Source organism: Calidris pugnax, unplaced genomic scaffold (assembly GCF_001431845.1).
Source record: "Calidris pugnax isolate Ruff unplaced genomic scaffold, ASM143184v1 scaffold70, whole genome shotgun sequence".
Classification (NCBI taxonomy): Eukaryota; Metazoa; Chordata; class Aves; order Charadriiformes; family Scolopacidae; genus Calidris; species Calidris pugnax.
The window spans coordinates 12,286,294-12,308,741 of record NW_015090862.1 but is presented as its reverse complement, the minus strand read 5'-3'; the positions used below and the strand labels follow the sequence as shown (position 1 = coordinate 12,308,741).

Here is a 22,448-nt window from a genome sequence, read left to right as displayed (position 1 = left end):
CCGATCAGAGAGGGCCAGAGCCTTACCTTTCCCTGTGCAGAGCAGGGGGGGCTTGTGCAGGCTCAGCTTGTAGAACGGCTGCTCCCCTCAGAGCCACGCCAGTGCTGCGGTACCCAGCCGTGGTGCCCCTCTTCCTCAGCTTAGACTAGAAGGGGGAATAAACAGAGAAAAGGGTGTTGCTTTTCTGCACCCACGGAGCCCCTGCGAACACACCCACTGCATCCAGCAAAGTACCGCCTCGCGTACGGCCTTTGCTTCCCACTGCAGTCACATCTGACCCTTATTACTTCTGCAAGGTAGAACAAGGCAGGAAAAATGGCTGTGCAGCGAGTTTCTTCATGCGCCAGGATTTATTAAGAACAATAGGGGAAATCAATCCATCTATGTAGAATACATCGCAGGCTGCAATGGGATAAAGCATTTATTCCGCTCTTGAAGGGTAGAGCTATAACTCATGGGAGGCAAAACCCTTAGTGCTCTGGAGTCCCTTCCCTTCATGTGTGCAAAGAAATGCTTTAGCCCATGGCAACCTACCAGCTATTGAATTTGTGTGGAGAATCTGCCGTCCTTCCCCTCCGCCGGCCCCTTTTTGGAAGGCGAGTCACTCATTAAAACACACCTCTGGAAAAATGAAGGGGCTGTCTGTTCGAAGGCATCTCTGCATCTCGGTTTTACTTGAAACAGAAAGATAATAGAAACGTCTCAGTGATGTAAAAGCAACCCCCCACCAATTTTGTATGGACAGATCGTGCTTAAACCAGCGCAGGATTTGCTGCAACTTTCTGCTGATGCCCAAGGACCAGGCACTGCAATTACAGCAGAGAGGGACTGGCTGGGGTGTCATGACAGGGCAAGATGCTGTGCAGGGAGATCTGTGTCTGCAGCTGAACATCTCCAGTGCTGACTAGATATATATATGTGTGTATATATCTAAGTACTACCCCGTTCCCAGCCCTCTAGTCGCAGTAGAAGGCGCGCAGTGCGAAGACTGGAGCAGTAGTTAGCAAGGGCAAAAGGTGACCGGGATTTGTTATAATCTTTCTGGGTGTGAGAGAGTGTGAAGGCGGGTTGGTGGGGGGGGGAGCATTAATAGTGAAATGGTATTTTCACTAAGCCTATTTTCACTGGGTCTAATCTATGTTGTGGGAAGAGGATCTATTCAATAGGGTGGACCCAGCAAGGCTGGTGAGCTGTTTGGAGGGGGTCTGGAGAGCCGAGGAGCACGGGCAGGGGGAAGCGTAGCAATTGAGCGGACACGTCAGACGGCCTTCCTCGGCAGAGATGACTTGGTAGGTAGCGTGCTGTTGGGCAGATGGGGTTAATTCTTACACCCAAATCAAAAGGCGACCGAGGGGGGAATGTTTTATTAATGAAAGCAGCCCTTTGTGAGTATTCCTCCCGAGGCACGTTCCCTCCACCCGCTGCCTTCCCCCCTGGCTGCTGTCTGGCCCCACGTCTTGCTCGGTACCTGCTCAGCTGCCACTCACCCACTGATAGGTTTCATCAAGAAATGTCTCCATATGTCTGAGTCCTGGACCTGGGCGAGTGGGATGGGAGGAGGAGGAGGAGGAGGGACGGGTCCTTGGCTATGCTGGAGAGAGGGGTGTACCTCAGGCAGGCAGAGCTTGGGCTGTCACAAGTTGCATGTCAGCCCATCGATTGCCGCAGTGGTGCTGAGGGGGTCATCCCTTGCTGGTACCAAAGAGCGAGAGGAACTGTGCTTCGCAGAGTGCAAGGTAAAATGCAGGTCGAAAGCGGGCAGCTCAGTGGGCTGGGGATGAAGGGCCCAGCTGGAAATTCATTTGGGGAGGTTGGGAGTGCTTTACTCGCCATCCAACCCCCTTCCCATCCCGCTGCCTCGCTGCCTGCCGAGTAATGGGCTCAAGAGAGGAGGAGTGGATTTCTGTGCACCTGAAAGCAGCCTCTCCCAGTCTTCCTTACCCCTCTGTCTTCCCATGCCTGTGTCCTCAGGGGGCCCTGGGCAGCTTGTTGTGCCAGAGGATGGGGCTGTGAGAGCGGCACGGGCTGTGCATGGAGATTATTTCTGTCGCTTTGTTAAAAATAAAACAAAAGCTGGTTTATGACAATTGATTTAGAAGAAGGAGGAAGCGGAGCTCAATTCCCAGAGCACCTTTTAGCAAGGCTCTGCATGCGCGCGCGTGTGTCGAACGCGTGTCAGAACAGAGCACCCAAGGAAGGCCGGGTCGGGAAACCTCGCATGGAAGCGGGGAAAAGACCCCGGTGCACGGCTGCTTCCCTGAGGGAACCCCCGCAGGGCTAATGTTTGATCTGAAGCTCGGTTGTACTCCTCTGAAACCTTGGGATGTCAGGAGCTCGAAGGGAGCCTGGGACGGAAGAGGATGCTATTTGCATTTTCCTATGAATGCATCTATTTGTATAAATATGGTGTCTCTGTGCATGCGCATACTCCCCTACGCATGCATTTGTTTGAAGAGCAACGCGCTGTCCCCGTGGTGTTCTCCGCTCAGGGCCAGAACTGGTTAGTCTGAAATTTCACTCTTCCTGGAGGAGCCATAGCTCCCCTCCCCGCTTCAAACCTAGCGATGGCTACGGACGTAGGAGTCCCGAGATGTTTCACTGTGCGATAGCGGGGTTTCGTTGTGGAGGATGAAGGCTCCCCCTTTCAAATTTGCACAGACATCAAAAGAGTCTGGAAGGTTCAAACAGATCACAACGTAATCAAAATGCCAAGCCACTGTCTGCTTCTGCCTTTGGGTTGACAAGCAGGATTAGCACCCAAGGGAAGCAGGGTGTAATAGTGTTTCACGGGCACTGTGAACAGCCCAGAAGTGTGCGGAGTACAGAAAGGTTAGCCGAAGGGCAGGTCTAGCTACAGATGTACGGTTGGGGGGCGGATTTTAAAGCAAGGAGCTGTACGCATACAGCCTCCGTGGATATTTACTTCAGCAGAAGGCAGGACTCTCCCGTATACTGGGTATGTCAAGCTGGGAGCAGTTTAAGCTAAACTGGAGAAAGCCAGTGTAAGAGTGGAGATGTGCACCAGCGTGGTGAGGAGCAGTAGCAGTTGACCTATAGTGCTGTCATTATAATGGTGTGGTTTTCCGTGTAGACAACCCCGGAGCGGAGCGGCTAGCCTGCCATCCCTTATGTTTCACTGTCTAACCGAGATGTATAACACGGCCCTGTCTGCGTGCGATTGCAATCACCCTCGTGATCCGGTTCTCCACAGAGTACTGGAGCAGATGCCGAATTTTCAATGTGCGTGGCGTGCCTATCGCACCGTGTGAAATAGCCCCATTGTGGCTAAAGACAGGGGAAACGCTTCCCGAATACTGCTTTAATGTCAGTAATTGCTGTAAGTGTCCTGGGGACAGCCCGGGACCAAGGATGACGGTTCCTTGGTTGGTATTTGGTATCGCTCTTTTGGAGAACTGAACAACACTGATGTTTCCGCTGTGAAGCTCCCATGAAGTGGGAAATGCAGGTGTAGCTCTGTCCATGTTGTCTATGCAACCATGCCTTTTCCTTTTCTAACTGGTCTTGTTTTAAATGTGTGTTAAATTAAGATTTAGGAAGCTCGCATCTGGTGTCTCTGCAGTTTTGGTTTGGCATTTATTTTGTTTCAATCAGGAGAAAGGCAGAATTTGCCCATAACTCACTCTCTGGTGGCTGGGCAGGCGATTATTTTCCCTCATAGCTCTTGGGTTGCCAACCTGTATTGCTCTATCTGTTCAGGCCACGTCTTCCAGGGTCAGAGCCCAGCCAGGATGTCAGCCCAGCGCCTGGCAGCTTACAGGACTCATAGGGGCACATTCAGGCAGGCAGCTGTGCCCCAAAAGTGGCTGCTTGCATGGGCCTAAGCCAGCCTTTGCTCCTGCACCATCCATGTCTGAGGGGGAAGCCATGACAAAGGCACAGGCACGACTAGGGCACAGGCACGACTAGGGCACAGCCACCTCCATGGTTATGAGCTGGCACTGGGCAATGTGCGCTGCCTTGGAGAAGAGTAGTGTATTTTCTTTTTTCCAGTCAGGAGGGCCAGGGTGAAAGCTGTGGAAGCGCTGCATGTCCAGTACCTTGGCACTGTCAGCTGGGCCCGGGCTAAGATGGCCACTCGCCAGGCCTCAGGACATATTCCGGCCCACCATGGCGACTCCCTCTCTTCCAGGGTCCCCCTTTCGCCATGGATCTGTGGGATGGCTGCCACTGCTCCCAACCACTGGGTGCCAGCCACCTCAGGCCGGGCGGAGGGGAGCCCGCTGGGGCAGTCTGGCTGCGGGCCTAAGGCAGCGTGGGCCCCGGCGGCCATTTTGCGGGAGGCAAGCGCTGCCTGTAAGATGGCCGCATGGGCATGAGGTGGGGTGCAGCGCTGCCTCGTCCTCGCCACGCTGCCTCCCTCACGCCGTCCCCTCCTTATCTTGCTAATTACCGATGAAGGCAGAACAATAACGGGAGCTGGCATGCCCCAGTTCTTTCTCTGCCACCTCCCTCCTCGGGCGGAAAATCTGTGCACACACCTCCCCCCCCCCACCCCAGCCCGCCAGCCCCTCTGTGATATTAATTGAATTAACATACTTCCTAATTTGCCCTGTGTTTTCCCCGCGCCGGCTCCCAGCCGCCTCATCATGGCTTCTCCAACTGGTGGGGAAGGAGCGAGCGCGTTCGTCCCCTCCGCTCGTTTGGTTGTATGCGAAAAATCCTTAATGACATCTAAAAGGGGTGGTGGGACAATAGCCCACGCGGGGTTTGGCAGGAGACGTGCGATATTTACCCCGCCAGACCATCCTCGCTGCCGCTTTGCCGGGGGATTATGATGGCTGCCGTCCCCGCGTTCCTCCATTTATTTATTTTGCGGGTGGCGGGGGGGACGCGTTGGCACGCGGCTGCTTTGTGCGCCTTGCTTCACCTATGAAAAGGACACATTAAGGTGTTTTCATAAACCCCCGGATGACAAAGAAAGCGCCTTTCTCTTCGGCTCATAGGCAACAATGACAGAAGCCTTTAAAACCATGATTTTTTTTTTCTTCTTTTTTTTCCCCCCAACGATTGCAGAAGGCTTCCCCTAAAAGGAACTTAAATACATATCATTAAATCTAAAGCGCTGAGCTCCGCTCCTGCTAACTATGCCATGCTTTTTGTTTCTGATAGTATTTGTCCGTTGCAGAGAGCAAGCCAGGGATGCGGAGCCTCCCCCGCCCTCCTCCCTTTGTTTAAGTGACAAAATGTTTCTATGTTCTTGTTTAGAAAATAAACCTTTGTGGGGTTTCAGGTTTTTTTATTATTTTTTTTTTTTTCATTTATCATGGTGTGAAATCCAAACTCCCCTTCTTCCCAAATCTTGGGAATCCATGTTCCTCGTGATCAATTTTCCCTCCTTTATCTAAAAACACAACGTTATTTTATAGTATCACTCCAAAAACGCAGCAGTAATATTTTGAATTTGAGTATTTGGAGCTTCAGGATATTGCAATATATTTTTTTTTTATAAGCGATGAATGAAAAGCAATGATTTAAGTGTGTAATGCACAATACAGATGCCATGCATTGTAAATACATTTCAGGGGCATAAAATCCAACACAGAGAGCCGGTGTTCCACGAAAGCTGGGAGTCCAAAAATAACTGTAAAAATGAATTGTCTGTCGGGACGAATCTCTCAGATCCCAGCCAATATTTGCAGGGTTACAATATACAACTGGGTTACTTATTGGCATAAATATCTCATTTTAAAATGCCGATGATAAACTGAAAAAGAGGTGAAGGAGATATTTGACTGATTACTGGATGCCATGGATTCCCCGCATTTAATTTCATACTTACATGCTATTTACTTATTCCATGTTTATGGGTATGCGCTTTAGCTTCATATAAATCTCTTCTGTCTGTCTGTCTCGCTGTGTTCTTTTCTCTTCTGCCATCCCATCTGCTTCTCGTGGTCCTTCTCCTGCAACCACATCACAGGATCTGATGGGGATAATGGGAATCCGCCTCTGGTCTCTATCATAAACATGCCAACGTCGGCTATTGTGTCGGGAGCCGGCGGTCACCAGATGGTGCTTGGTTGCCCAGGGTCTGTGTCGCTGGGTTTGGTCTCTCGATAAGCCAACAGCTCCTTCAGCATTGTGTTTTCCCCCAAGATCTACCTCTCTTAGCTGAGGAAGGTGTAAAGACCATGAGTGATGTACCCCGAGGGACAAAATGCTTGTGGGTGCGTTGGGCACTTTGCAGCCTCAGCCATGCAGCTATGAGTTTGTTAATCCCTGTGTTCTGCTGTGTTCACCCTGCCTGCCTTCCTGGGGAGGAAAATTAGCACCTTGGTTTGTGTAGGACTGAATGCTGTCTTCATGTGAAAAGCAGTCCATGTCAACTTGAGCAGACATCTCCTTGCTAGCTTTAGGTACTGGGCTGGGGAAGACAAGGCAGAGATATCTCTACGTCTGTGGGTGCAGACAGAATCAAGCTATCTCCTCTTGCCTGGGCTCCCAGACAGCTCCCCAGTGTCTGCAAAAGGACTGGCTTGTGCTGGTATCATGGGGAGGTGGAGGTGGTTACAAAGAGCCACTGAGGTATGGGGCTCTCCCTGTGAAAAAAAAGATGTCCTCCAGTCAGGAGAGACCTGGGGACAAGCCCTGCTCTTTTTTCGGTGCCTGTGTGTCCTCAGAAGGTCCTGGACATCGTTGTCTATGTGAGCTGCAGAGGGGGGATTAATGGAGAAATAAAAATTGAAAATAAAAACACTGAGAGCGATGGCTCTTCCTGAACGCAGACAGATGGAGAGAGCCTGGCATAATTACATTTAGCGAAGGGCCGCCATGAATGAAACCAATTAAAGGAGAAGCAATGCTCGTATGAGAGAGCGAGCGAGAGAGGAAGGCAACGACTTCTCCGGGTCTTCTCGGGCATCCACCTTCCATGGGGGGTGAGTCATGCACAGTCCCCAAGTCACGGGTGAGCTTGTGCATGCACCTGCCTCATGGTTTAGGGGGACTTTGCTTATTTGCCAGGGAAAAAAAAGAAGAAAAAAAAAAGAAGGAAATGGGAAACATCGGGCACTGGCGGGGCCAGCACAGAGCTGGCTTGCAGCCAGCCCCAGCCTCGCCGTCTCCATTGTCTCATGGCTTTAATGCATGCCTAGAAATCCAGTATTTAGGATTCAGGTTACCGTTGTAAAGCAGAAAGGTCGTGCTCAGCGCCGCTTGGCGTGGATTCCTCCAGCAGCTCTTTTGCCCGCGTGCCCCACGTTGGGATGGTGTTGGCAGAAGGCCTGGGGCCGGGAGGCTGCGAGGAGCTCGCCTTTGCTGCCTCTGGGCATGGCGTGCACCTTGCAAGTGATGCTGCCGCCTTTGTGATTTAGGGAGGTGTCCAGACAGGCTGCGGGTGTCAGGCCAGGTTTGCATACACTGAGCAGCCGCACAGCTGAACATACCTTGCTGACAAGCTTGGGTGAAAATCTAGCAAGGCAGGAGCAATGTGTCTCTTCCTCTGGCTCTCACTCGGACAAATTCGGTGGGAGCTTCATGAGTAGCTGCTGCTGGTGGCCAAGGCCAGGAGAGGCTTTTGTTCCTCCTGATGTAAATCGTAGTCCCAGAAATGGTTGTTTTCCATCTTTCCTCCCTTCTCCTACTATCCTGCTCTCAAGGGCAGATGCCTTTTGGGTAGAAGAGCAGCTGACAAGGCTGGACCAGAATGATTCACAGGGATTTTAGTGCAAGGTCTGGGATTTGGGTTGTCTGTTGCAAACTCCCAGCAAGTGTAATCAAGGGCTATTTGAAAATCTGTTCTCACTTAAAAGTAATGAAATGATGCTAACAAGGAATGTATTTAGGGACATCATCACTGCAGGGAAAACTCTGGAAATAAGTCAAAGGCCTAGGCATTACGGATCTGAAACAAATCCCTCCAGATACTTGTTTTTTTTGGAGTCAGACTTAGCAGTTTTGGGGATCTAGATTCCCTGGTATTCAAAGCTCAAGGCTAACGGTCTAGGGTGCTGCGTAACGCTGAACAGGGAGGGAAAGAGAGCCTGACAACTCAAAGTATCATGGATTACATTGGGTCGGATGGTGGCTGGCTTGGGTCCCGTTTAAACCACTAGACATACTGATGACTCTCAGGAGTGGTCGCAGCCACCGTCATATGGCCCTGGGCACAGGGAGACTTGGAAGCAAATGTCTGTGGTGTGTGTGCTTCAGCCTCTGGAAGGTAATGATTGGTGATGTTGGTCCCTGGTGCCCTATTCTGTAAGAGACCAAGTGAGGGATGCACATCTGCGTGTGTGCTTATGGACGTGGTGGGGACAAGTCTGTATGGACACAGGCTGGCTGTGCCTGTGGACATGTACAGGTCTGTCTTGCTCTAGGGACAGCTTGCAAAACAGCATTTGACTTCCCCACTGCTGGGACTAGGGGAAAAAAATGCCCTTTAAAATTTATTTGGTCCTTGTTTTAATGGAGAGGTCATGTAGTGCTGTGGGAGATTGCTTAAGAGCCAGAAGAGGAGATGCTGTCTCTGTGATGTCCTCATGGGACCGTGCAGAATCTCCCCAGGCTGCTGCAGACATGTCCCAAGTTGCCACTCGGACCAGTGTCTCAGGGGAATGTGCTCCTTCGGTCTATTTGTGATATGCTTCATAGACATCACTCCAGCCCCAGTGGCCACTTGCCTGAATGTGCTGTAACCAATGGATATTTTAATATATCTTGTTGCAGAAGTGTACTGGAGCTCCCCAAAATGAAGGGCAAACGGCAGGCACGAGCCTGGACTTGTACAAGCATTTAAATCAGTTGCAGTCCCACGCCATCCCCAGGCTGGGCTTCCTGATGGTGTGGCACTGAGGAGCAGAGCAGAAATACAAAGGGCTCATGAGTGGGTGGTAGGGGCACCCACCAGACTCGTTTTGCTTGCCATCAGGTGGATGGGTGATGTGGCAGAGCAAGCAGAGAGCTTGGGGAGGAAACAAATGGTTCACATCGATAAGTGCTGGCTGGGGAACCCATTAGGGGACTGTTTCCTTGCAAAGGGAAGATCTTTCATGCAGCTTGCTGCATTTCTGTAGGCTCTGACTGACTTCTGCCTCCTTCCATCTCAAATGGCAGAGGTTAAAGGAGTGCCTGCTATTGCTGCAAGAGCTTGAGGATGTGGTAGGAAGTGGCTGGTCCCCGGTAGCTAATCTGCAGCGTGCAACATGGCTGAGTGCTGAGAAACAAAGCCTCAGGCTTCTGTGCTGTCTTCATTCTTCTTCCCTTCTCAGCCCTTAGAAGAAGCTGCCCTGCAGATACCACGGGATGGTTCCATAGATGCCTCTGTGGGTGTGGAGAGGGGACTGGGCTGGGGGAGGCATGGCTGGAGGACCAGGGCTACATCCCCTTTGCTTGGGCTATTGCCAGCTGCTGTCTCAAAGCCTTGCAGAGTGTCCTTGTGTCTCCTTTGGGGAGGAGCTGCCTGTGTTGACCCATTTGGGCACGGGGCAAGCAGAGCCTGCCATGGCTGCCTGATGCCTGCAAGGCTTTGCCTTCTCCCTGCTGCACAGGCAGAGCTGGGGTTGCTGGCACTAGTGTTCAGTGGGGCCAGTGCACTGGGCTGGGAGCTGCGTGGGCTTTGCGGAGGGGGGATTCGCCACATCCCAGGAAATTTTCACGCCTGTGTCCTCTGATCAGACCCACTCAGTAAGTGTCACGCTGGCAGGCAGAGGGACACTGGGGTGTTCAAACTGTGTGCCGTGCTCCTGAGGGACTCGCTATATGGCCGTGCAGAATTAGTCTGTGTTTTCTAGGCCACCTCTGAAAACGGCTGAAAATTTGCTTTCCATAGCCTAAAAACTGAGCTGTCTGTTTGACTCCCACTCCATCCCTAGTGCCCTAGAGCAGAGATGTCCTGTGACCTGAGAGCCCAACCAAGCTGTGAGTGGCTCAGCGAGGGTGGAAATGGGTTTTGCAGTTTGTTTTGAACACAGTCAAGTTTGCTGCTGTTGTTCCCCCAGTGTGGGCACGGGTGCCATGTTGGTATCATCCCCTCTGAGCATCCCAGCTCCTCCCTGCTGCCTGAAGCTGCTAGGGCAGCAACATGTCCTTTGACGGGGCTGTCTGGTTTGGGAAGGGCTGGGGTGGTGGCCATCAGGACTGGCACCACTTTAGCATTGTCCCTTCATGGCTGTGCTCAGAAAGGGCAGGTGGGCGTGAGGCCACCGAGCCTGGGGAGAAGAGACGTCTCCAGTGATGACCACTCATTTTGCCACGCAGCCTGGAGGAGCGGGAGGCTGTGTGACAGCCCAGTGGAAGCTCTCTGCAGGTCCCCCTGCCCGAGGAGCTGGCGGTGACACATTTCTGACACAAACTGAGAGGAGATGCTGGCGTGAGATCCCAGTCATGTCATCTGGGATCAGGTACCAAACCCAACCGTGGCTGCAAGCAGTGAAGGAAGCAGCTGCCTCGAGCGCTGGTGAATATGATCCAGAGCTAATCCTGGGGCGTCTCCTCCCAACACGTGCCTGCGGCGAGATGTCACCCTCAAGGTCTCCCAGCCCCTCACCCTAACTGCTCCTGGGGCTCTGTGGCTCTCTGGAAACCCCTCCAGAGGGATGCTGAGGATGCCGGAGGGATGCCGGCTGAGGATGTGATGGGTTTGCACTGGGCTTGCAGTCAGACAACGGGTGCCAGCTTCGCAGGGTGCAGGCACAAACATCTCAGGGGGATTTGCTTTCCTGCAGAGCCTATTGCCTTCCCACGAAGATGGAAAAATTCTGGTCCTAAAGGGATGAACACTGTCTGCACTTTGACAGCAGACATCCCAGGAACCATAGGGAAAAAAAGACACCCACTGATTATTTTTTTTTTTTTTTATTTCTCCCTGTTTCTGTCTGCCTATCAGCCTGTCAGCCAGCTAGATGCTAATCCACAGCAGCAGCAGCACAAATAAAGCTAGACTAGAGGGATGCTAATTTATGCCTGGATTTCATGCTTTGTTTTACTTCCCCACTTTATTGGACAGAGTAGGCTTTGTGAGTGACGTAGAATGTCGCGTGTGCTCTCCCCATGGCAGGTTCCTGCACATGCAGCGGGAGAAGTTCATTTCTCTGTAGCTCCTGCAGCCTTGCACATGCCCTTCTCTGCCTCCCCCGGGTGATTTCAGGGGGGGTGTTGTTCCTGATAAACCCCCATCTGATGAGGACTCTAAGTTTTGTTGCACTGCATTTGAAACCCAGGGATGCGTTTCCAGTCTCATCGTGCCTTCTATGATGGTGCCAGCATTTATGCATCTAAACTGTAATTTTTTACGCTCTTGCTGGGTAACCAGACTACAGCCTCTGCAATTTGCATGAATAAATGTCATGTAAAATCATCCCTTCGTGAGTAGTGACCAGCCAAAAAGTTACGTTGTGAGGCAATCTGTTCTGAGTGATCTGCAGGGCTATTTAATGAGATGTTGAGATTTACAGCTCTCAATGTCTGAGGGGAAAAGCATCTATAGATTTAAGGTCACAGCCCAGAAGTGACCTTACCCGTGTGGTGCAAGCAGGTGAGGAGTTTTATCACTTGTTGCTTGTGAAACCCAGAGTGTTAAACTGTGCTGGTGAGCAAAAGAGCCTTTGTCACTGTCTTAGAATAAAATGAAATTTAAAGAGTAGTCAAATAGGTGTTAATAACAGAGGGGTTTGAGTGGTTTCTTGCAAGGGTCTTGTGTGGGATCCACACTGCAACCTATTGAGTAGCAGAAAGGAATTATCAGCTCCCAGAGGCAAGGAATGGTTGTGTTGAAGGATTGTTGAGGTCTTCAGCTCCCATTGGAGATAAAGAGATGCTTTTGAGTGTCTGTGCTTACGAGGCTGGTGCTGACTTTCCCCTGCAGCCAAGGCTTGGTGAGCAAAGTGGCAAATCCCCGGCGAAGGAAAGAGTAGCCAAGACAGAGCTGGAGGGGGCTTTGAAATGGCCACGTTGGCGGGGTGCTATGAACCCCCCTGCTTTTTCACTCAACTGTTTCACAACTCCTGCTGACCTCTGCAGAGCAAGTTGTGGGGAAGAGCCCAGAGGTGGGTCTTGTACCGAGGTCTGCCCTCAGCTTCATCAGGTTAAATCCTAAGTGAAGATTTAATTGCCTTCAGTAAAAGCTGCCCAAATTTACAGCATGGAAATGAGAGCAGAATCGCGAGTGTCCTTGTTTCTCTTTACCATCAAATAGCTTTTCTCAGCCTCGAGTCCTGGCGAGCTGATCTCTGTAGGGTTTTATTGCATTCAGTGTCTGTATCGCCCTGTTAAAACCACAGCTCTGCCCCCGAGTCCCTCCGTGTGACTGTATGTTGAGTGCTTATCCCCATGTATGGGGGCAATAAAGCTGCTCGCAACCACTTGTTTGGATAAAAAGCACAGATTTGCTTGCTTGGCTGTTGCTTCCCTTTTTTAAGCAGAAATGTTTGCACAAGTGACTTGCATTTTGTCGCAGTGGTTGTGGGAAGGAAATGTTTCGCTGTCACACATGTTCTTGGGTTTCTGTGTGACGTTTTGCTCTGCCTCGTTCACAGCGATCTCCAGAAACCTCCTAGTTTTCCTCTTATGGAAACCAAACAAAGGTCCAGGTGGTGGCTCTGGCTGCAGGGGCGATGTCAGGGGAGCTGGGCTACCTCTGCCCCACCGAGGCAGAGCTCTTTTGGGTTTGCATCACAGCTTTTCTCTTCTCTGACTAAGCTGACGGACAGGAATAGTTTCATACTCCTAAGGTGCATCTGTTTGTGTAGGAGGACGTGGGATTGTGGCATTTGTGTTTGCAGCTTTCACTGGGCTTCTCGATCAGGCTTTTTTTGGGCTCGTATCTGCTCAGATGGGGGGAACCTCTGGGCTGCATCGCATCTCGTGTTGCGCAGGTCTTCACGTGTAGGGAGGTATCTGGCTTTGTGCGGGTCTCGGAGCCAGCCTCTTTGAGGTCTCTTTGTTTTGTCTCCCTCTGGGTATCTTGAGCGGATGCATTTGCATATATGGAAAACGTTGTCATCATCTTCTCCCCCTCCCCAGCTCCTCTTCCCTTTGCTCTGCCGACTCGTGGGCATTTCCAGCTGAACGGTGTCTGCCGAGGCCAGCCAAGCGTGGTGGGGCTGGGGGCTAACACCCCCCCAACATCTGCACCTTCGCTATTTCCTTCCCCAGGCATGGCTGGGGGGTGGTTCAGGGCACTGGGGGCATTTTTTTCCTGTGTGGGTTTTTTTTTTCGTTTTTTTTTTTTTTTTTCCTCCTGCTATTTAATAACTAGCAGTAGGCAGACAGTCAGGTCCTGGAGGGAGTCTGGTCTGTTCCCTGAGCCCCCGGCCCCGACACCCCGCTGCTCCCTCCCTTTCTTCTCGCACTGTTTTTTTTTTTGTTTTTTTTTTTTTTTTTCCTCCTGCTATTTAATAACTAGCAGTAGGCAGACAGTCAGGTCCTGGAGGGAGTCTGGTCTGTTCCCTGAGCCCCCGGCCCCGACACCCCGCTGCTCCCTCCCTTTCTTCTCGCACTGTAGCGTGTCTGGCAGCAGCACCAAAGAGAGCAGTCCAAACCGCGCGGCGAGCCTGCCCGCCTGCTCTAATCCACGAGGCCAGCTTTAAACACTATTTGTCCCTGCCTGGAAAGCCTTGGAGTGGTTATACCAATAAATCCTTTGCTCCTCCATGAGGATGTCCTTCCCAGGACATTTTAAGTCACTAATCCTCTCCAAGGCATCTCTGGCTCCATCTTCTCTTCCCAAACCTGTACCTGCCCCCCTGCTGCTGAAGATTCGAATGCTCTGAGGCTTCACCCCTCCAATCTAGCCATGCTCCTGCTCCCACTCCGCTGTCCCCCTGTCCCACCGCTGTGCTGGGGACAAGCTGGGCCATTGGAGCGGCCGGGGGCGGAAGAAAGGGGGTGGAGGAGAGACGGGGCAGCTGCGGGGCTTGTGTTAGTAAACACTTCCTCGGGTTCACATTTTAATTCCTTACCCCCCTTCCACATCTTCTCCCCCATCCTTTCCCTTTTCTATATGCTCACACAATGAGACCATTGTCAAGGGGTGATTTGAATGAGGGGTCTCCGGGCATGTTCCCAGCATTGTCAAACAGAGTGGGAAAAAAACCACAACTCCAGCCCAGCCAGGAGGACCAGACCAGACTGAGACAGATGCCTAAATTAGTGACAAAGCCTTTTGAATGTCCCCCCTAGACAAGGGTTGCCTTGTGCATGCGTGCGTGTGTGTGTGCATGCTCGTGGGTGTGTATTTGTGGCTGGGTGGCAGCTTGCATGTCTCCCCATGTTAATTAGTTTTGCATGCATGTCTGATAAGGTGCCAATGAATATATTTGTACTCCTTCCATTGGCGAAAGCTGTCTGGGCGGCGGGGGAGATGCGGGGTGGCGGGGGTGTGCGCAGCGCAGCCTGGCAGCCTGGGGTAATTGAGCTGTGCGGAGCTGGGAGAAGAAGGGGTGAGGGTTGCTGTGACTCCTGGTGCTCTGGCAGAGCTGGGCTTCCCAGCGATGGGATCTGCTGCTTTCCTTGCAAATCATGGAGCGTTTAAAAGAGAACTGAGGCATTTTTTGGTTCACTGGGTCTTTCTCTTCATTTTCGCTGATTGTCTGGCTGAGGGTCTGTAGGCTCTTTCTTCTCCTCTGCCCTGTGTCTCTCTCTCAAGTCCCTTAAAAGGTGTTTATTTCCAATGGATTTGTAGCCGTCTTTGTATACACAAATACACATGCGATCACTCACACAAAGCCCCAGCAACAAAACCTCCACCTGCTTCTCCAGAAAGGGAGTCAAATCCACTACCAGTTACAAAATACGGGAGGGAAGTGAAGCGTGTGGGTGCCAGGGTGGAGCAGTGGAAACAGGCAAATGGAAATGCAGAGCAGGAGTTGGAGAGACAGAGATAACGTGCGCTATAAAGGATTTATCAACATTTGCTCAGGATGGAGTTATTAATTACCAATGCAGAGAAAAGTCTTTCTACATCCCCAGCGTATGGACTGGCACATAATGTCATTCCCAGAGTGCTGTTATCATCCATCCATCCATTCATCCATCCATCCGTCCATCCATCTGCATTCTGTAGGTTCACACAAGAATTCATTGTACAAGTAGGGATGTAAACACCAGTTCACATCTAATTAATTTCTCATCTAAATTAATTTTGCATCCTTTCCCTTGAATCAACAAGACTTAAGACCCCACATACATTTCTTGAGCAGTCTGAGAAGAAGCTATAGAATGGGCCAATAAGTCTTTTCTCCCCATGTTCCCATCTGCTTCTGAGCAGCTGCCGGATGCTGAAAGAGCAGGGAATTACACAGGGCGAGGCTGCTCTGATGTGAGGGTCATTTCAGGAAGTTTTGTGGCAACACGGCTTGTCTGCTGTGGAATTTGGTGGTACCCAGCTTCATGCTGGCTCCGCATGTCTTCCCTTCCATGATGAGATCCTGGCACTGGCGGTGATGGGATGAAGAGCAGGAGCAGACACCATGGTGTGGGGATGGTCCTGCGAGGAGCTTGGGTGGGAGATGACTTGGTCTGAGCAGCAGAGCATGAGGTTGACACCACCTGGTGGGTTGGCCAGGGAGGAAAGGACAGGTCATGATTAATTAAGTGAGGTGGCCATTAGCATCGGTGGGGTTTGGGTTGGGCAAGGGCTGATGCCTCTTTTCCCACTGTCTCTGAAGCCGCACTGGGCTTTTCTTTGCTGCTGGGAGGGGAGCTGGGAGTGACACAAAGAGACGGTAGAGTAGCCAGAGAGTGGCAAAGCCACCTGCCTGGAGGAGAGCTGACATGTCCCCAGTGAGATGCAGATGGAACAGCTCTCCTTTGTGCCCAGAGAAGTCTAAAGGACGGGCAGGGCCAGGCTGTACCTCCCCATCGACCTGGATGGGGCATCTACTGGTGGCCAGCCAGAAGAGCGCCCCAAAATCCTGGCTGCCGTTCCAGCAGTAGGTACGGTGGGCGACTTGTGAGTAACATACAGGAAAAAGGGACTCCTGTGAAACGCAGGTCATCCAGTTAGAGAACAAAGGCAATTTCGTGTGACTTATCAGCGGCGCCTAATTGCGCAGGGTGAATAATGAGCAGCCGGGGAGGGAGCACTGTGGTCCCTCCTGGCGAGCTGCAGCCGGTGGCCAAGCCCCCGTCTGGAAAGCCAAGTCGGTGCCAGCAGATCGTGAGTGTCCTCAGAGAGGTCCAGCCCCAGTGCTCTGCATCTGTGCCCATTTCGGAGCCGTTTGGGCTCCTCTGTTGCAAAGTAATTGTGTTAATCCCACATGGGCGTGAGAGGGGAACCTGCTGGTGGAAAAAGCCACTCTGCGGTTGCTCGGACCGTTCATTGCACACGGGGTGAATGAATTGTCCATCCCTGAGCCAGATGCAAGGTGGCCTTTAGTCACAAAGTAGAACCAGGGACCAGCATCCTGTGAAGGGCTGGCAATTCCCTCCCTGACCAGTGCCTTGTCCTGGAGCAGGGAGCTTGGCTGGAGACCTTCCCACTGATTTCCCCCCATTCCACCTGCCTCTCCTGTTTTGCATCCCTGCCTCTCCTCAATTCTGCTCCCGAGCCCCAGGCAGGGCCATGGAAACCGCTTTGTCAGAGAGCTCCTCACCAGGTTGATCTGCAGAAGGGTTGGTGGGTTGTTATTTTTTTCCTCCTTTCCCCATTGGGATGACTATTCCCACACAAGCAAAAGCCTCTTAATGAATCCGTGGCAGCAAAGTAGGTAACGCGCTCGCCCTGCCAAGGCTGCTTGGCACAGCTGGAGTCACGTAATCGGGCTGGGCTGCCAGCCGGGGACAGAGTGGGAAGAGTTAAACTGAGGACAGCACGGGGACAACTAATCCCCAGCAGGAAGAGTAGCAGAGACCTCCCTGTCCTTCATCATCCTCCCCCTCCATCCGCCCATTCTTCCTCCCTCTCCACCGCATCCTATTCCTCTCCCACATCCTCCCTTTTTACTTATTTCTTCTTCCCTCTTTCTCATCCTCCTCTTCTCCATCGCTTTCTCACTCCTCCCCCTGGTTTCCCTCCTGCCCCCGCTCTCTCCGGCGTGGTCCCCTCTCTCATGCTCCTCCGTCATGTCTCCAGAGCTGGGTTTCGAGTGGGACCGAGGGACGGTGTATTTGGGCTGCGGTGGAGGTCACAGCTATATGGGGATTGTTTAAAAGAGATTTGCCCACATCCCAGCCCATGTGACCAGCCTCAGCTGCAGGTCTCTCTTTCTTAATCTGGAGATAAGCGTGATTATCCGAGGAAGGGCTGTTCGGAGCTTTGTAACTGTGACAGGGGAGCTTTCAAGTCGCACTTTGCTGGCAGAGCAGCGTTTAAAGCCGGGGAATCAGATTCCAAGCGTGGCTTTGCATCTCTTTTCTGCTGGGAGCATGGTGCAGGGCTGGCAGTGGGGATGGGAGCTTTATTAGGACTTTGCTTATGATGCGGAAAAGGAGTTAGGGGAGGGAAACGGGGGGAAGAGGGAGGTGAAGAAATCCCAATTCGCCGTTTCCCCAGCGGTGGTGGCATTGGAGAGACGCACTGATTCAAGGGGACAGCCCAGCCTGAGCCCCGGTGTAGAGCAATAAGGTCCAACAAGCCTGGGGTCCAGCTTGTTTATAGCCTGGGGTCGCGTCTCCTTCTTCTGCGCTCCCCTGGATCACTCCATCGAGGCTTTCACACAAGAGGTCTCCAGGGCCCTGTTTGGAAATGAAATGCTCTTTTAGCAGCTCCCGTGGCACAGCTTCTCCGTGTGGGGTGGCAGAGCCAGCTCTGGTGCCCGAGAAGCACGTCCATGCCCCAGAGCTCGAGGCAGATGGCTCCCTGGCCCCGTCCAGAGGAAGGTTTACTGGAGCTACTCCTTCGCAGTGCAGCTCTGGGATGGGAATGCAGGGACATACAGCAATTGTATAGTTTAATATCGAATCGGTGTCTTGTATTGCTGGAGGCTGAAATGTTTAACTTCTCATACAAGGGGCACGGTCCCTGAAGGCTTCTTTCGCCGGGACAGGCATCGAAATAGGGTTTAGTGGAAATATTCAGCTCTGTAGCAGGGGCTGCTTTGCTTCTATTTGTAGACTAGAAACTCAGAGCGGAGACTCGTAACAGACTCTTCTTTTGATAGAGATGGGTCAAGGAGAAAGAAACCTGGATGCACGCCGGGGCGGGAATCTGGGGCGAGGTTGAATCAGGACAAAGTGCCAACGCTTTGGACCGTCACTTGGGCAGGACTCACTGTTCTTGCCATATCCTCCTTGGAAACGGTTCAGCTTCCAGCACGGCAGCTGAGGCCATCCTGATCCAAAGGACACCCTGAATCCCTTGGCTTGCCCCACATCCCCACCCCACATCACCCATTTATAGCAGGTGGGAACACCAAGCGATCCCTTCTCCTGGTGTGGTTGTAGAGGGGCAGTTGGTTGCCTGTCAAGGGTATCGAGGGCTAGAAGAGATCCCTCTTCCTCTCCTATGAAGGCAGATCTATTTTTTGCATCATTCTGCCATGGTGGTTTGCCATCCTTAGAGCAGCCCAGGACACATTCCTGTACCCGAAGGTACGTGGATTGAAAGGTGCATCCGTAGGATTTACCTCCACTGGTTGCAGAAGGGAAGCGGTTGCAAATGCATCATCTTGAGAGCAAGCTCTGAAACATCTCCCACGTTGCCTGCCTGTCCCCAGAGCCCCACACAGCTGCTCTGTGGGTGGAAGCTCTGTTTTCCTTGTGCCCCCGTGAACTTTATTTTTTGCTATTTTTCTTTGTGTGCCTCTTAGATGAATCCTCTTCAGTGCCTACAGCTTATTCCAGGGCTTTACTGAGGATCTGGCCAACATATGTAGCCATACTCCAGGGCATGGCTCTTGGAGAAACTAGAAGATGGACACAGCATCTTTTTCGTCTAGTGACTGTAGGACCAAACAGCCCCAATCCCAGCCTGCAGCCGTGTTGCACAGATAATGCCCGTGCCCCAGGGGAGAACAAGAGCTCCCCTCGAAATCCCACAGCCTCGGATCTGGCAGCGGGAACGTGGGCAGGAACATGTAGGTGTTGGCATGTGCAGGCAGGAACACGTGTACGCTGGGGCAAGCGTGCCCATCTCTGCAGGCATGGTCCCACGCCTGCCCGTGTTCCAGCCCATCACCCTGCACTCACCCCACGTGAATCCGCCCCATACCTGCCTGAAACGTGGGTTTGGGGGTGTAGGGTGAGCACCAGGGGTGATGGTAAATTCAGTGATGGTACATGGAGGGAGGCACAGTAGAAGGGATTAATGGAGAAGTCCGTTTGGGATGCAAAGGGAAGGTTTCCTGATGCAACACATGGCAGAAGGAGCTAAAAAAGGGAGTAGCCAGGTAGAGATGGGCATGAGACCAAAGGCTGTGCTAGGGCTGAGAGGGAGGGAAGGTGGCAGCCAGGATCAGTTTGTGTTCCTGGGTGTTGGGTGATGCCAAGGAGAGTGAAGGAAAAGCACCGGCTGCTCTGAACGAAAGCCATCAAGAGGAGAGATGGAAGAAGATGGGAACAGGATGGAGGAGACCAAGCAAGGGAGGCAGAGCAATAAGCACCAAGCTTGGGGATTTTGGGGGGACCAAGTGGGTGGCTCTCCATGCCAAGTGAAAGATGGGGTGGAGAAGGGACCTGGCACCCAGTGAGGATGTGCAAGGTGGTCCTGGCCCATGGAAGGGAGCCAGCACAGAGCCCCACAAGTGAGAGGTGCAGGGTGGCTTTGGGATGGTGCCAGGGTGGGAGGTTTCCCAAAGGTGAACTGATCCCAGAAGCTGAGGTGTGACCAAGGAAGGTTTCCAGGAGAGAGGGGAGCCAAGTCATGTCTCCAAACACCACGTTAGGCCAGATGCTGGAGTTTGAGCACAAGCTGGGCAATAACACATGCAGGGAAAGTTCATTCTCCCTCCTGTGCCTGCACGGCATCCCTGAGCCATGTTTGGGGCTCTGGCCCGCCCTGTAGCACTAGGACCTTCTGGAGACCAAGAGATCCCTCTGAGGACCAAGGGGAAGGGAAGAGCTCTGGCAGCTGCATTTGGATGCTCCTTAACTCACCGTGTGGGTGGCTGAGAACCCACAGGGGATTCGAGCCCTCATGTCGTTGTTGTTTAGGGCCATTTCTTACACGACCCCCAGCCCCTCAGTACGTGAGTCCGGTTTTTGTGATTGACTAAAAGCAAAAACCTTGACCAAAAAAGCCATAATGTTTGCTCGCAACCTCATTGCCATAGTAACAGAGGTCCTGAGGACACCTCTGAAGTAGGTCACCATGGGCCCCGTTTTGCTGCATCTCCTGGCTTGGCACAGCTCTGGATGCAGGGTGCACCCACCGTGGTCCAGCTGGGCATCACCCCAGAGCAGCCCAGATCCCCTGGGGAAAGCCAGGCTGGAGAGCTGCCCACAGGGGACAGCCCCCAAGGGTGCCAGGGGCTGTCCTGCAGCCAGTCACGGGAAACTTCTGTCTCTCCTGCTGCCCCCGTGCCAGCTCGCTGGTGTCCCCCAAGTCAGGGCTCCCTTCCCAGCCTCCCCTCTCCCCATCCCCCACACCTCGCTGCCTCCCTCCCCCCTTTCCCCCAGCGCCTCTCCTCCTGCTTTGCATAATTTTCCATTTTCAGTGTCCCCTTTTCTTTTTCTCCTCTCCATATGGTGCGTCCCCCTCTCTGCCTGGCGCAGGAGCCGTCCTTAACAAGCTCGGCAAAGCCCTCTCTCTCAGGGGCTGCACATGAAAGATGCTCTGTAAAAACAGAGGCCGGGACAGAGCCCCCTACCCCCAGGCCCCCCCGGCTTTTTCCCCCTTGATTTATATGGGGCCGGGATGTGGGAACGTTTCTGGGTCGCGCTTTGGAGCCGCCGGGTGCTCGTCCCTGCTTTCTCCAGCCATTCAGCGCAGACCCCTAAGGCCAGCCTGTCCCCTGCCTTTGATCTGCAATGCAGAAAGAGCGGACGGGGCAAGTTTGTGCCTCTCGTGTCCAGCCCAAGCCCTCGTTTCGGCTGGCAGAGAGGGATGCCCAGTCCCTGCCACACCAGGGAGAGGCCATGCCCTCCCCGCTCAGTGTCCGGTGGTCTTCTCCACCCGGCTGTTTTCATCTCCCTCCCTCATCCCTGGCACCATGAAGGACCTTTGGCCCCACCAGGTCCAAGGCGCCGGGTCTTGGTGAAGCAGCAGGTCGTGGTGTTTGTGATATAACACAGCGAGCTCAGCACATCTAACCCACCACCACCAGCAGCACCCTTCTTCTGCTCCAACGCCAGCGAGCACCCAGCCAGCCCGGCCGGGGACCGAGCCAAGGGTGCCGGGGCTGGTGATGCCTGCCCAGCATTTGATGGGTTAAGCCGGTCTCCAGCTAATTTCTCCCAGCGGCTCCCCTCCTCCTCCTCCTCCTCGCACTTCTGTATGCAGCAGGCAGGGCCTCAGCCGCAGGTTCCTGCACTGAGCTGTTGCCAGGGGAGTAGTTAGGCGAGTCTGAGCTATGCGGGGAAAAGGCCCGGGCTGTCAAAGTGTCTGAGATGAACCATAGCCCGGTCCCCCTGCAGCTGGGCCCAAGCATGCATCAGCCCTTGTTTGGAGCCTGGGAATGGCAAAGCCCAGGGAGGTTCAAGGGCAAACTTGCTATTCATTAGTCAGGGGTCCTTGACGTTCCCACTCTCTGTCTCCCTTCTTCTTCTTCTTCTCTTTTCTGTCCCTCTTTTGACAGATTCCTGGGTGCTTTTGGGGAAAACTCCCCTCCTCCTCCTCCTCCTCCTCGCCCCGGCAAAAGCCCTCCACATAAACTTCCCCAGCCAGACAAGGCAGGAGGACAATAACGCCGGGGCCGGGATGCAAACGAGAGCCGGCGGAGCAGCCGCATCCCTTGGGTGTCCTTTCTCCCCCGGTCCTCCCCGCGCTGCCGCGGGAGAGCCAGCCGCCGCATTCATTTCTCTCGGCGTGCCCATCGCCCCATGTTTTATTATCTTGATGCTTTGCAGGAAATTGTAACTTGAGATAAGAAAAAATGTCAGCCACCTTCTCCTCTCCTCCCGTAGCCCAAAGCGCCCAGAAGTTCCTCGGTAGGAAATGTAAATGCTTGCCCAGGTGCACAGGACGAGCGCGAGATGGAAGGAGCCTCGAGAGGCCGCGCCAGCATCTCCGCCAGGAGATAAAACTGGCAGCGTAGGCGGAACACGGAGCCTCCCTCCTGCCCTGCCACACGGAATATTTCATAGCTCTTAGAAGCCGAAGCTCCCTTGTAATTATCCAAAGCAAACAGCACGTGTTATTACTTTAAAATGATTTTTTTTTTCTTTTTTTTTTTCCCCCTCCCCGGGCCCCTGGAGCAGAATGGAGGTGTAATTGTGCTAAGGAGTTAGCAGGGGAGAGCACAGCTTTTGGTCACATTCAAGTTGGAGGGCTTGAGCCAGGGAGGCGGTATGAAAGGCTGGTATTTGCATAAGCAGCGTGCATCCCTACAAAAAAGAAAGATATCAGGGGCTTGCAAAATTCAATCAAGGCTGGGAGGGAAGAAAAAAAAAAA

General features: G+C 52.9%; 1 long non-coding RNA gene across 2 annotated transcripts in view; it reads left to right on the top strand.

The window, feature by feature from the left end:
• LOC106889579 overlaps window positions 1-22,448 on the top strand; it is a 34,744-nt gene that overhangs the window by 9,427 nt on the left and 2,869 nt on the right. The gene's annotated exons all lie outside the window — the stretch shown is intronic.